The following is a 15,684-nucleotide window of genomic DNA, read 5'->3' as shown; positions in this document are numbered from 1 at the left end:
CCTGTATGTGTGCATAGAGGTTGGAAAGCCAGCTACATCTTTTCAGCTTTATGGGAGTTACTTTTTTGTTACAAAATATATAAGTAGCACTTGTTTTTAGCTGTTTATGTAAATTTCTAACAAGTGCACTGCCTTTAATTTTAGAGAGGGATGAAGGAAGTTTGTTTTCTTGTGCTTGAGCCATGCTAAATGGGCATCAAAAATAGCTTCAGAAAGTGCTTCGGAAAGGTGAAGGCAGGTACATAGACAGCCTTGTGTGTGCCTGCACAAACTCAGGATATTGTCCAAGTATGTTTGTCAGGATAATCTTTTAAAAAGAATGGTGGGAGGATTTATTTATCCAGTAATCTTCAGCCAGAGGCACTCAGAGGTTGCTGTCCCATCCTCCTTATGTAAAGGGTCCATAAAGAATAAGAGACCATGGGTAATAAATATCCTTCTGTGCTGGAGGAGTTCCAGTTCAGAGGTGGATTGTCCTTTAGTTGCCAAAATTGCTGTAGAGACCCCTTTATCCAGCCTGGGTTTGATGGTAGATATTATTTCTGTCTAAAGTTCTGAGGAGGGGGTGTCCTGAGGAAGAGACTGTTATTGCCTTCCTCGTTAACAGAAATTGTGTTTCACTACCAGTGGGCAGAATTTGGCTCTTTGGAGACATCCTATTAAATGCTTTAGGGAATAGGTCATACATGATGTGTTCATTTCCTTAGTATAATTCCCTATCACCAATGCCATTAAATGCACCATTACCAGCCATCTTATGTAAATGATTTTTCCAGTCTTTTCTCTTAGCTCAAAATACCCTTTTGGAGGGCTCTTGATTAGTTGAACTCAATTTGCTCAAAGGTTAGCATGTTAAATTGGTATTTGGTTTTCATTAACCTGTGGAGTAATATCTTGTCATTAGGAAAGGCCTTTTGCAGGGTTTCCATCATCATTCATTTCTTGTAGGCAAGTGCTTTGCCTTTTCTGTCCAATTCACTCTGTAAAGGATGCAGCTGTAAAAAAGCAGCTTTTCCTTTGTATCACATCAGAGAAAACTCTGTGGTGGCACGTTCACCCAGAAGTGTTCTGTGCAGTGGGCTCAGTTAGCAAGAGTAGCTGTTTAATTGTGGAATTTTTCTTAGTTAGTCTTCAATTAGGCTTTATTGAGGTGTTATTGTTACAATTTCTTAAGAGTATTTATTGTTTTGCTGACTGAGGCACAGTTGAGTGATCAAAAATTAACAGCACAAAGAAATAACTCTGGGGAAACAGGGGACTTTCTGCAGTGGCAGACTTTCAAGAGGCACAGATTAGAAAATCCAAAATGTGCTGCTAAGGAAGGTTGGCTTGTTTTCTGTTTCCTAAATAATGATAGCTTGCCTGTATATCTGCAGGAAGGGATGTAAAGGCAGGGGTCTAAACATATGGTTGCAGTAGATTTCTGAATAATGCTTGGGCTATCTGTTACCCTGTAATTGCTGCCTATCAAGGCTGTGCTGCATTAATATGACTGATCATCCGAGGTGGTTCAGGCATCTCCTGCTCCTCTTCTGCCCAATGCCTCATTCTGAAGTACAGTCATGTTCCTTCCTCCTGATGCATCTCTCTCTCGCTCGTACCAAATTGATAAAAGCAGCATATTTGACCATAAATAAAATTAATGGAGCAATAAAACAAAAGAAATTGTATTCTACTAAATCCTCTCTGTTTGCTTTGCTTAAAAAAACAATTTGTTATTCCAGGGATAAAGGGAAGCAGCACATGACAAGCTCTGAATCAAGTGAGTTTCTTTTGTGCTTTCCATCTCAAAAGAGGGAAGCATCCATACAAATGGTTGCTGTAAAAAAGCAAACCCAGCAATTAATCTTTGGTGCCTAAGACCAACAGTAGAATATGGAGTGAGATTTTCTTCCAGTGCTGAACAAAAGTCAGAATTGGAGAGGAAAGATGGCAAGTTCCTGTCCTTATGGAAAATGGGAATGATTTTTGTTTTGTAGGCTAAAGTTTCATCCTGCTCATGATTTATTACCTTTATCAACTCCCCAGAAACTGTTTCAGTTTTGCACCACAAAAAAAAATTATTTAAAAAATAGTACTGCTTGTAGAAAGATTTGTAACTTTGAGCAAGTCCCCCCCATTTATTAATTTTATTAGTAATTTCACAATTGCAATGTGTGCTTCTGGAGTTGTAGCAGAAATCATAGTGTAGCTGAAATGCTGCAGGTTGGTGTCATCTCTTAGAGCAAACTGGTGACCAAAGTGAATTCATATGGCACCTCTAAGATGTGGTTACACTGAGGTAACTCTGTTCTTCTGCTCTGCCTGCAGAGACATCAATGCACTAAGGTAGAAGGAGGGAATGTAGATTTTTCCTAAGAGCAGCTGTCCTCCAAGAGAGGCTCAGCTGGGTCATCCCATTCTCACCCACCTCTGAGGAGGCTCCAGGCTGGTCCTGGCAGTGCTCAGTGGGAGGAATTGAGACCTGTGCACTTCAGGTTTTTACCAGGCTAAGCAGGAATTTGAATGCTTTAGGAGTTTGAATTTTCTGTGCAAAGCTTTGCTACATTAAGAATTACAGAAACAATAAAAAAACTATAAAAAAACAAAAGCCACTTTTAATTTACAAAAAAATTGAAGAACAGAAACAACCCAATTTATTATGTTTCATTGAACAGAGATTTACAAATTCCCTTAGTGATTTATTTAATTTACCAAATTTTTGTTGCATCTTGGTTTGTTGATTTTTTTAAAGTTAAATTATGTAAGTTTGTTATTACACATAAAAAATAGCAAAGGAACGTAGAATCTGATTTTAAAGTGTGAGTTTCCTGGGGAGTGTTGCTTTAGCAAAAGAATCACCTTTTGTTTTTGAGGTGTCACAGCATTACAATCGCATGGGTTATGAATGATGTATATTAGAACTCTGTTTATAAACAAAACTAGGTTGGTTTTAAGTGGAAAAAAAATACTGCTGACGCTTGTGACCTAATGTAGGCAAAGGTTTAAGGCATCTGTTCCAGCTTTTACTTTCTAATCTTGCTTGTAATTGCTTGTTCTGCATTTGCCCTTTCACTCCTAGGAGAGGTTTCACTTTTCCCCTGCCAGGAGCAGCAGAAGCTGCAGAGTTTGCCTTGTGTGTGGCAGAGTGCAGTCCCAGCCTTCCTGCTGAGCCTGGGGAAGCAGCAGTCCCAGCTCAGCTGCAGGAGCCCCAGAGATGACGAGGATGCTGCCCAGCATCCCCAAACCTGGCTGGTGAAGAGCCTGCAGCTCTGACTTGCTCCCCTATGCAAGGAGCTCTGAGTTTGCTCAGCTGTAATCAGTTTGAAGCACGGTGTCATAAAGTAATCGTGCTTGGCTTAGAGGAATTGCCTGGGATTGTTTCAGGCCAAACTGTCAAGAGGGAAGAGTGGAGCAGCAGCTTATTGAATCTAAAGCCTGAGCTCACCTTTGATACGTCTGCATTCCAGTTTAAAGAGCCCTTAAAATCGCTTTATTCCGTGCCTCTCAGCAGGCTCTGTGGGCAAATACATTCTTTCAGAGCGTTTGCTCAGGCTGTAAATAGGTGCTTTTTATGAATAAAAAGTTTTCCTGGGTTGTGTGGCTCTGTCCAGTGTGGGGCTGGCTGCTCCAGGAGCCCAAGCAGCACAGACTGCATGGGAGTCTCCAGGGAGGAGCGAGGGGAAATGGCAACTGGAAAATAATTTGCAGAGCAGACACTCTGTGTCAGTTTTTCCTGTTGTAATGCTTCAAATTTTCTGGATTTTTGGGTGTGTTTTGGTTGTTTTTTTTTTAATTTTTCTTTTTAATGTGTTCTTTTGAGATCACAGAGCTTCCTCTGGCTGAGTACTCAGGTTAGGTCAGCAAAAAGAAAATCAGCTGCTAACTATCAGACCAAATGGTATTAATTTGTGTTTGGGTGAATCTGTCTCCCTGCTCAGCAGGGAAGGCATCCTTGGTTCCCAATGGGAAGAGGGCCTTTTCTGCTGCTTCCCCACCCAGCTCAGCTCAGGCTCTGCAGCCCTTTGGGGAGCACTGGGCAAATAATGCTGCTCCTGTCTCGAGTGGGATTCCCCTGATTGCACCCTAAGCGATGGGAAATGGGATTAATTGCTGGTAGTGGGATGTGGGAGCAAGTGGAAGGTGCAGGGCACAGGCATAGGCAAGACTAGAGAATTTAGAGTGCAGATTGTGATCTGCTTTTGTGATTGTGCTTAGAACAAAGGGCTTGCCACTCTTCAGCTTCTCTTGGAAGGAGGCACACCAGCTCTCCTCTGCTTCAATTGGTTTTATTCTCCTTTAAATCACTTTTGGAAGGCAGAATAAAAACTGACTTGAGAGCAGTCAGGAAAATGAAGCCAAACAGTTGCAGGCTTAAGCTTCCAGCAGCAACAGCTGGCACAGGCACATCTCCTGGCAAGTGACATCTTGACTTGGAAAAGCACATGCCACTTCTGGTAGGGGTTGTGTCAGGATCCTGGGACAAATTCTGAACCCTGCAGAAGTTCCCCTGATGCCAGAGCTGAGCTGGGCAGGATCATGTTGGAACAGCTCTATTTCTTTCCCGCAGGGCACTGTTTTCATCTTTCTCCTGTCCCTGAAAGGGGGAAAACTGATTTATTTCCCTCCCTACTTAGTGCTAGCAATGTAAGTTTTAGTAGCATATTCCAGTATATTACACCAGACTTAGACTTGCCAAAACTGCATCCACCAAACAGACTTGATTGAAAATTGGAATTGAAAAAGTTGTAAAACCTGATCATTGGTGTTTAAGACTTCCCTGTTTGCATAGTTCTTTCATCCTCCTAAAACTGGTCTCTCAGCCATCACGCCTTCCCAGGCCTTCCAGATCAGAGCTTCCCTCCTCCAAAGTGCTGGGTTTTGTTCCTCCCAGGCAGCACTGGGGATGCTGTTTCTTCCCTGCATGTCTGGAAGGAACATCTGAGCCTTTTTGGTCTAGAAGTTGTGGATAATTACCAAGGGTCCATGAGAGCCAGTTGAAAATCCCAGCTTTGTGTGCTGTAGAGCAGTGGATGGATGTGAAAATTCTGTAGATGTCCACTGGCAAGAGGCCACACTTTGCAAAGACTGTAAATTGTCACTTTATTAATTGATAAGGCCCTATTTTTATTTTTTTTTTCCAAGATTTCTGGGCAGAAGTGAAGGAATGTGAAATATGCTGAGTTAGGAACGTAATAACCCCTTGCCCTCACATGTGCACTCTGCTACAGATTGAAACTGATCCCACAGTGCTATTTGTATTTTATATGTGTTCGTTTCTTTTATTCTTTTTATGTTGACCAAAAGAAAATCTTTCATGGGAGTACAGCGAATTTATTTTAAATGATGTATTATTTACACAGTGGTAATGGCTTCTTTGTAAAGATGTCTTTTGAAACTTTTTAGCATGCATATTATCATTTAAATTCACACACAGAGACTATTTAAAATGTGTATTACACTGTACATGTGTATTTAGAGGCTTGTGTATATTATTTTATCCTAATGGGTAATCCATCTTTTCACTGTGTATTTAGGGACACTTAAATCCATGGATTATTCAGCAGTTGAGCATGCACATTAGCTTTGCAAGCTGAAATTCAGATGAAATGTTACTGTGTTTAAAAAGAAAAAAGGAGGAGTAAACTAGCTTTCCTTGGACTGCTCATGGGGAGGGGGACCCTCTAAGAATCAGTCCATATTTTGTACCAAAAGGTATTGCCTTTATGTCAGGGGGGAAAAAAAAAAAAAAAAGTCGTCCCATTAAGAAGTACTGCTCTTACTCCTCTCCTGTCCTGTATTTGCATTCCCTTTGACTTCCAGACAAACAGCAAGGAACTGGAACACTTTTAATTTAAGTAAAAAAAAAAAAAATTTTCTCTTGATTTTTGGCAGTAGCTCTGCCTGCTAAAGCAGAGTAGTGTTTTCTTTGTCAAACCTGCTTTCATTTGAAGTAGGGGCAATTGGCAGCTTTGGAAAACTCTTCTTTATGGAGACTTAATTTTCAGGCTTCATCCTGGTCATCTCTTGGATGGAGAAATGCCACTGCCAAGCTCAGTTCTGGTCTCATTTTGCATGTGTGTTTTCACTGAGGCCATGAAAAAGCTGGTTAAAGCTGGCTTGCTTTTTCTTTTTTCCTTTTTCTTTTTTTTCCATCACCCTGCAAACCCAGAACTGCTGACACTTGGTGGAAAGCTTTACTGTCTAGAAGAAATAAAAATTATGCTTTTCTCTCCATTTTGCTTGTTTATTTCCATGAGTGCTAACCTGAAAAGATAATCTTTCTGGATAATTTGTCGTCTTTTGGGCAGTCTTGAACCACAGATAGCCATCAGTGCTGCTTGTTCTTCAAGGAACACAGAGGAGCAGCGAGCTGAGAACTTGTGCACATTTTAAAAATCAAATCTTGGGATTTGGGGTGGATCAGGCTGATGAAACAGGAATGTCCAGGCAGGAAAGCAGACTCTGTGAGGTTCCTTCCCTTGCTCAGTGATCCCTGGCACAGAGCAGCAGCGTGTCCACCTGAGGAGCTGCCTGCTCTGGGCTTTCAGTGGTTTGGGGTTTTTAAAGGATCTTAATCCATGAAAAACCATGGCAGCTGCAGCTGGATAGGTGGCTGTAATCCACTGGTTTTTTTTTTTTTTTCTTAAAAGAGCTGTGATTATTTTTGCTCTGAAGTCCCTTCAGAAGTTGTGTAGATGTCCCAAGCAGCTGAAGGAGGTGGGATGTAGGAGCTCCCTGTGTTCAGTGTGGTAGCAGACAGTTTGTGAGCTCTGTGCAGGTGGAGCATCTCACCAGCCTTGGACAGCAGCCTGTGAGCATGCCTGCAATCCTGCTGAAATCAGCTCTTTGATATGCAAAAAGGAATTGGGCTCAGCCATCCGAGACCAGGCAGCTCAGGCAGAGAAAGAACAAGCGTGTCCCGAAGAATGAGCCACTTGTACCTGCTGGAGTCAAGCAGGCAGATGTCTTTCTGCTCTTTGTACCCCACGAATATGGTACTTGCTGCTGTATAAGCAGCTATGCAAGCCAGTTGTTGGGAGTATCTTTTCATCAAATGGCACAAAACTGATAATCAGCACAGTTTATTTCAAGGTGGAGGAGGGCATGCAGCATTAAAAAAAAGCCAAGCAGTAGCTTTTACTGAGTCTACAGATGCTGGACGTGACCTCAGCCGAAGTTTGTACTGGCCCCCTGGGGAATTGCAGTTGCTGCCATCTGAAACAGTGGAACTTGGGTCTGTGACTTTTTTTTCCGTAGTTGCTGCCATCTGAAACAGTGGAACTTGGGTCTGTGACTTTTTTTTTTCCTCCTTATTTTTCTTCCTTTTTCCCCCCTGGAATATTATTTGTATTATCTTCCTGACTATGCAGTTTTCCAGTACTTGGGTGCATGCAGAGTTTCTCTTGGTGACAGCAGAAGGACTGCTATCATAAAAATATTTTTCAGCTCTAGGCTGGTACCATTAGTCTCCTGTGAAGCGTGGATAGAGCAGCCCAGACCATCAGTCCTGCTGGTGAGAGCAAATGCCATTCCCTGGGAGCCTCTTTTGCTGGAAGTAGCTGAGCTTGGTGAAGGGAACACCCAAACTAAAAGTCACCGTTCTGCTCTTTTGATTTTTGACATAAACACTGTAATTAACTTTTGATCACCATCAATTTTCATGTGCCTAATTCCATGGAAATGTTAATGTAGGAAAGGCACAGATATTTATCAGCTCTCAACCAAGTAATGGAGGGGTGTCTGTTCTACCAAAAGCTTCAGGTTTTTGATACCAGTGTATTATTTACCATTTCCCCAAATATCCCATAAAGCAGTGGTGAGTGAAGAGACAGCAATACCAAAGCATTAAAATGTGAAGCTTTTGACTGTCTTTAATGGGTCATTTTGAAGGCTTTTCTCAAACCTCAGCTGTTCTAAATTAAGTGCTGTTAGGTAGATGTTACAGAATTTGCCTTCTGCATGAAGAGAGGGGAATTTTTCCACCCCCACTTCTCAGCCTACTATTACTGCTACAAGAGGCTTGTCATCCTACACTTCTTAAGGAAGCCAGATTTTTGGCTTGGGTTCAAACATATGTTTCTCTGCTGCTGCCTTGTGTGCTCTCTGATCTGCCATTGGAAACCAGTTTCAACTGATGCTCTTCCCCAAATTTCCTCCCCCCACTCCTGAAATGTTGCAAGCATCTATGGAGTACAACTGGTGGATTGACAAGGAAATTAATGTCTTCTCAGAAGACTGAACTTTATTATTCCATGGCCACTTTATAGATTTTTCAGTCTCTTCAAAATAAGTATTAAAAAAAATCTATAGCACTGTTATCCCAGACATCAGGAACCTGTATTAAAAGAGAAAGGGACTCTATTTATTAATAGCAGTATTGTTAGTATTGTTTAAATATTTAATGGAGAAATTATAGACTGTTCACTGGCTGCAGTGCAGGAGTTTCAAGGACCTGAATTCCCATGTTAGCAATTTGTCCGGGTCTGTGGTGCTTTCTAGTCTGTGTGAATGTGACCTGCATCTAAATGAAAGCAGCTGGTGGAGGCATGAAGTGCAAAGCATGGTGTTTAAACACATAAAGGCTGCTCCCGTGGGCAGGCAGTGTCCTGGGACCTTTGCCTTCTCAGCTTTTGGGAGTTTTAATAACCAGTCTGGGGGAGTAGCTAAAGCAGCAGATGCTTTGTCCGTGAATTTGTAACCAGGCCATCCTCAGATTGTTTCAGCCTGTAATGAAGTGTCAGTGAAAGGATGCTCAGTGGGGTTACTGGATGTGTGATTTTATAAAGTACTTCTGTGTGGAGCAAAAAATGTAAAGAAAAGCCCCAGATTTGGGCCATGGCTATGAAAGAGGAGGCTTGAGCTCTGGGAACTCCTGTGCCACCTGAGCAAAAGGAAAGAGTAGTTAGTGCTTTGTGTTTACCCAGTTAGGAAGTGCTGGAGGACTTAGCAGCTGCTTAATTGTGTGAAGTCAGGGTTTATTATTAGGCTTGTGCAGTCCCTTGTTTTGGGTTTATAACAGGTAACTTCAAATACTACATTAAAGAAATAAAAATACCTCTGCAAAGTCCCAGTTTTCTATGGGTTGTTTTTCTTCCCCAGATTACCAACTTGTAGAATCTCTCTCCATGCAGGTCCTGCCTCTGTAAATAAACCTAAATAAACCTGCTGCTTCTGCCTTCCCGATCAATTCCTGCACTCCAGGGTCCTGCTGGGTCCTGCTGCTGCCCGTGGGTCTCAGGTGTGGGGCAGGGCTTGGCCAAGCTGGCCCTTGGCTGCCAGCCCTGCAAACCTGGCCCTCTGCAGGGTTTGATGCTCTTGATCCCAGTGGGGATAAACTCCTCCAGCCCTGTGGGCTCTGCAGCTCAGTAATTACAGAGGACTTGATCCACTGAGCTCATGGTGACTCTACTGAGCTATTTCTCACCCTGAATTTCTCTAGTCCTGAATCTGCACCTTTAATGAGGAAGCAGCAGTCAAACAAAAGCATAAATTCAAGCAAGAGCAAGTTAAAACTCAGCAGGTTTTTATCTAGATTCTCTGAAGTTTGTGGGCTGCAGAGAGGTGTTGGGTCACCTCTGGCAGCTTTTAGTGGGTTTGTTGCAGCAATCAGAAGAACATACCCCTCCTGCTCCAGCACGTGTTTGCCAGTCTGCAGAGCTCCCTGGAGCCCCTGCCTTACCTGTTCTGGGCATCACCTCTCTGCTCCTGCCTGCAAGCTTCCAGCAGCTGCATCACAGCTTCATCTTATTGCCCAAACAACAGGAAACTTCTGCCAAAAAGAGACATTTTCATGTATTTATTTACTCAAGGTTAAGGTTTCCAAGAAGGCTTGTAAAAATGCAATAATGGATGTAGGCACATGGATGCATTTTCATAAAGGCTTCAGAAAGACTTTTTAAAGTAGATGTTGAGTGACAGCTGTGTGCTGTGTTTGGAAGTTTTTGAGAAATGCTGGAAGAAAATATTTAGATCAGGTTTGGTTTTCTGGAGGTTTGTTTGTTTTTTTCAGCAGGGGTATGGTTTGTATTTGTCAATTCACAAGGTTTGTTCATTAAGTGATACTTTTTCCACAGTATTTGAAATTCTCACAACAGAGGGAGAAAATCTTCAGTTAGCCCTTTAGCCTTCCATTCAAGTAAACAATAGTGGGCATAGCCAAAAATCTTGCTAACAGGCAAAAGCCTGTTTTTACTGCTGCTGAGACAAACAATGTTAATTACATCAGAGAATCAAGAGTGTACTTTTACTTCAAATCTCTGTTTGAGAGCTCTCAGCCTGTGACTGGAGGTGTTGCTGCAAATGCAGCCCTGCAGTTAAAGGGGTTTCTTTTAATCTCTTTTGACCATCACCTTCCCAACTTTTTATCTTGTTTTGGCTATGGTTCTCTGTGGTGGTAGGGGTGTGTGCATGTGCTTTGTGTGCTTTGATTTAAAGGAGGATTTTTAAGAGGAATAATGATAAATATTTTCCAAATGATGTCAAGATCTGATACATTTTTCGTCAGTGTGACATTTCAGGATAGAAACAGGATGGAAACATCGTGCTTCAATAGGATCATCACAATGATCTGTGTAATGTTATCCTTGCCCTGAAATGCCTCGTGTGCCAGATGATGCACTTGCATGCTTAGATAAATTTTCCAAAACCTTAAATTTTCCTGTTTTGAAGGAAAAGTAGTAACAAATTGATTGGAAAGAACAACAGAAAGAAACACCCATTAAAAAATTCCATGGTCTCTCAGTCCCAGGAGTGAGTGTGGGCAGGGCCTTGGCAGCCCTTTCCTTTGGCAGCACCTTCCCACAAGTGTCCTGGGGCAATGGCCTGTCAGGGCTCCAGAGCAGCTCTGGCAGGGTCACTGCTCATTGTGCAGGGAAGGAGGTGAGCAGCTTTCAGGTCCTCAGCACTAAGGAGACGTGGTTGTTATTGAGGAAAGCTGTTGGGGTTTCATTTGTGCCTTGGGTTTCAAATTGAGGACTAACTTAAGTGTAGCTTCCAAAAAGTTGAAAGGCGTTGTGGTTGGAAATGTAGATCAGTAGGAAAATGGAAATGACTTGTTCAGGAACCAAAGCTCTTCAATCTGACAAACCCTTGTCTTTTTGTTCCACTGACCCTCTCCAAGACTAAATACTAATGTTTCTTCCAAGTGCTCCTCCTGCCTTGACCTTTCTGCCTATGCTGATGAAACACTGTCCAGGTCCTTCTCATCTCTTGATGCCTTCAAGCCTCTCACTGCTGACCTCTCACAGATTTTATACCTTTTCTTTGTCTGCTCTGCCTGCACGGTTGTTTAAGATGCGATTTAGACATAATCTCTATCTTATCTCTGGCTGTGCCATCCATGGTGTTGCAGCATTAGATTAAAATGAGGAAGGGGACCAGCTTCAGAATTCGTGAGTAGTGGACAAGAGGTCTGTCCTAGAAAAGTCTGTGTGCTTGCTGAGTGGGGAGATCCCAGCCAAATCACTTATTTATTCATTCTTCTGTTCCCCAGCCTGCCTTGGCTGCAGGTGTTCTGATATCAAAAAGGCTGGTTACTCTACTGGTGGCAGTACATGTTTGCTTTATCTTTAACCTGACAAGCCATTTGTGCTCCAGGGCATGTGTAAGAAGAATTAAATGCAAACAGTCAGAGTCCTCTGCAGGTTAGAGACAAGAAAGATAGTGCAAAGGGATTAAGGATTAAAGGGAGAACAGCCATAAGCAGGATAGAAGGTTCATTTATGCACTTGGCTCCAACTAGATAAATATTTATGAGCAAGGGGAATGGATGGTTGTAAGAATTTCTGGCGTTTGCATAAGCAGGGCAAATATAAAATTCTTGAAGATTTTGGCACTGTTGACGTTTAGAGATTATTTTCCTAGCAGTTTGAAGGAGTTAGGAGCACAGATCCCATTTAAAGCCCTCATTAGCTAGATATTTATGGCCACTCCAATTCTCTTCAAAAGTTTGAAAATATTGTATTTCTTGGTTGAGCTGTACTTGATCTGCTTTTGATACTCTTTTCACTTGCTTCTCTTCAGGGTAAGTTTTTTTATTCATTGGTTTTCCCTATGCTAGGTAGATAATACACTGCTCTTGCCATACAGTTTACAATTTTCAATTTATTGTGCAGATTTCAGTTTATCGTGGAACTACACAATAAAGTGGTATGAGGTGAGAGGGACTCTTTACCTGGGTTTTTTGTGCTTTTTTTTTCTTGTTTGAAAAGAATGACCAATGGAAAGACATTGAGAGGAGTGGGAAGTCTGTTGGCAATGGAAATGAAAGGAAGAGTCTTTGAAAATGAAATGATGACACTAGGCCAAACTCCAGCAAAGTTTCAGGGAGATACTTGCAGGGAAATGAGGCTTGTTAATTGTTTGCATTGAAGTATTAAATGATTAAGAGAGAATGCTTGCCCCTAATGATTTGATGCTTTGGCTACTTGACTGGCAGCAGTAATTTGCTCAGTCTCAAGGGTCTGGGTTGGGCTTAACCTGCCAATTTTTGCTAGACAAGATAAAGGCTTTACTGGCATGGCTAAAAACATTGGCAAGCATTGAGAAAGTTAATTTATATAATTTTTGTGATAATTCTTATGAATATATGCAGAACCTCATTTTGCAGAGATGACTCAAATCAACAGGAGCGTTCAAACAAAAGCTTACATGGGGAAGACATGGAGTTGTGGTGCTTTCAGAGCTGTTACTGCAGCTCAAGGAGCAGACCAGGAGGAGCTTTGCCTGGTCTGATCGCAGACTCACTTCAAGAAGTCCTTGTGGTTGTTCCTGCCAGACAGAATAAGGGGCCTGTCAGCTCTAGTGACACGAAAGCCACTGAAAAACGACGTGGCCAAATTCGCCAAGCACTTTCCTCGGTGGGCAGGGCATGAGGACAAATCCCTGGTGAGCTCGCAGCTGCTTGCAGAGCTGTGTGGGACTGACAGGACAGGAGGGAGCTCTCAGCTTCTCCTGGGCTGGATGTTGTAGGAAAGCTCCCAGTCCCTGCCTGCCCAGGCTCCCTGCCCTACTCCAGGCTGTTCCTGCCAAGTGCAAGGAGAAGCAGCACCCTCCTTCAACCCTGGGATGTGCTCAGTGCTGGGAATAAGGAATAAGGTGCTGTTCACTTCAACCCTGGGATGTGCTCAGTGCTGGGGATAAGGTGCTGTTCTGGCTCTCAGTGCTGTGTAATATGCAGTGTTGCCCATGAAACTGCCATTTTACATTGATTTCCTACACCTCTGCATGAATTTATCATTAACAGCTTTATCATGCTGTTCTTATGAGAAATTCCAGATTGTCACCCCTGGGAAGTTTATCCAGGGCTATCTTTGCAGCTCTTTGGGAAGTGGGAAGAGGAATCTAAGCATGGATTTAATTTCTTTAGATGAAGGGATTTAGAGGTACCTGTTCTGCAGCTAATCTTAGATTTTCTTTGCACTTAAATTTAATTCTATGCCTTTTATTCTCATCCTTAGTCCAGAATCTCAGCACTGACAAGGACCAGAAAGTTCTAACCTCACTATTTTGCAGGTGAAGTTGCTTTTTTTTATTGGTGTTACTGATTCCTTACAGGACAAACCCCAGAAAGACAAAGGATATGCCTCACTCCTGAGTCATCCCTGCCTTTGTGTGCAGGTGAGACTTCACAGCAGACCAGAAATCCTTTAAAAGTGTGTCACTAGTGTGGAAATTAGGCATCTTTGTGGCATATGTTTCATATTTTTCCTTGCACTGGCTTTTTGGCAGCATTTGAAGTACGTCATTTCCAGATCTTAGATTTGGAGTGGCTCAAGATCAGGGTAATTTGAGAGATTAAGGTATGTGTGGTTTTATGCCATCAGGAGCACTTCTTAAAGAATAGAATTGGCTTTGATTGAGAGCAAGCAGTGATGTAGGAGACAAATGGTGGAATTTGGCATTGATTTCTGCACTGTGCAGGCGTGTGGTGCTGCTGGGAGGACAGCAGTGGTGGGCCCTGCTGTCATGAGGATGAATTTTCTGTTTTAGGCCCAGAGGATTCAGCTGTGTATATTTAGATATTATTTAGATGCATTCCTTGCATCCCTTTTCTCATGCTTGCTAGACTCTCAGGGACTTATCTCCATCAGGGCTTGTGGAAACATGATGTTGGCTGTGGTTGTGGCTTTTCAAAGAGACTGCAGAGCAGCAGAAGAACTTTGCAATTACGGTATTTTGATACAGAGAAATCTATTTTAAGCACAGAATGGGGATGTGAAGTCTGGTTGGTGGCAGGTGGAGGTACTGGCTGGTTTCCTGATATATTGCTTTGTGGAGATGAGGGAGGAGGGGAGTGCATTTCATCACTCACCATCTAGTCTGGATGACCTCCTGTACCAGTTCTCTAGGCTTTAGAAGAAACTGTGCAAAACCCCATCAAATAACTTGTAATGTTATGGATCAGCAAGCTCAAATACCTGCTTTTCTTGAAGTGGGGCTGCAGAGCGTGGCTGTCCTGTGCAGCTGCCCTGGGTGGGTGAGGCTGGGAGCTCACGGTGGAGCTGCCTGAGCTCTGGGACTGCTCGTGCTGTGCAAGGCATGGGGCACATCCTGCACAGCCTCCTGCTCCTCTGGAGAGCCTTGTTCTTGTTGCTCTGAAATCTCCTCCCATTGCAGATACTCTGATTCTATCACGGTGGGATTGGGGACCCCACTGAGGGAGCTGAGGGGACCAGCTGCTCTGTGCTTCAGAGGCACAGCCCTGGCTTCTCTAATCTCAGAAGGTCACCCTACATATCCCTGATGAGTTTGCTCTGGGAGCTTTCCCTTCCTCTGCTGGGTGTGCTGGCAGTGCTCCTCCCAGGCCCGTGGAAGGTTTGTGACACTGCAGGTAGATGAGTGTGGACACTCTTGGACACTGAACAACCTTTAAGCTATTTACGTGGTAGTTGGGAGCTCTGTTTTAGCCCGAGATCTGAAAGCCCCCCGTGCTTGGTTCAATATATTTTGAAGTTGAGGGGATTTGTCCCAGCGTTGTTATTTGTTAATGCACATACTGAACAGCAGCAGCATGAGAGCTGCATTCCAAACTGTCCCACTGGAAGGTTTCAAAACCAGGCAGACAAAAGCAGTCTCCAGAAGGTATGTTTGTACTAGGTTCTTAGCATAGCGCTATTTAACTTCTTTTAATCAGTGACCTGGAGCAGAAAAAATAAAACCATTACTCATAAAGCTCTCAGATAACACGCAGATTAGGTGGAGTGCAAGATAAGGCAGGGCCTGAGTGACTGGGATCGCTCTGTGAACAGTGTGTTCTGATGCAATAAAATGCCGTACTCTAGAGACAAAATGAGGGCCCTTCTGGTATAATGAGGAGATGGAGGAGGGATAGCTGTCTCCTGGGAAATGGCTAGCCTGAAAGAGGCTGGCCTGTCAAGGCAGATAACCATCTGAACTGGAGTTTTCCCAGCCTAACTGTGCCCAAGATTGAATATGCAGACAGGGAAGTACTGAGCTGAGTAGGTCCAAGGTAGTTATAGCCCTGTATTTGGCACTGACACAAGTGTAACCTGAATTCTGTATTCCATCCTGATGCTTGCTGTTCAAGAACATTGGTTAAAATTGGAGAAACTTCAAGAGAAGTGTTGTGAGGAGTGTTAAAGATTCAGAAAATCTCTTTGGCAGGGAAGGACTCCGGGAGCTCTGTCTGTTTTACTGTAGGAGGGCAAGGGGTGACATGACTACAATTTATAACAGCCTGTG

The 15,684-nt window shown here is 43.0% G+C and overlaps 1 protein-coding gene across 21 annotated transcripts in view; it reads left to right on the top strand.

Moving 5' to 3' along the window:
* Nucleotides 1-15,684, top strand: part of FBRSL1 (fibrosin like 1) — a 501,797-nt gene that overhangs the window by 96,298 nt on the left and 389,815 nt on the right. The gene's annotated exons all lie outside the window — the stretch shown is intronic.

This window comes from Passer montanus, unplaced genomic scaffold (genome assembly GCF_014805655.1).
Source record: "Passer montanus isolate IOZ18808 unplaced genomic scaffold, ASM1480565v1 scaffold53, whole genome shotgun sequence".
NCBI classification, from domain to species: domain Eukaryota; kingdom Metazoa; phylum Chordata; class Aves; order Passeriformes; family Passeridae; genus Passer; species Passer montanus.
The sequence above is the reverse complement of the archived record's forward strand: the minus strand, read 5'-3'. Positions and strand labels throughout refer to the sequence as shown.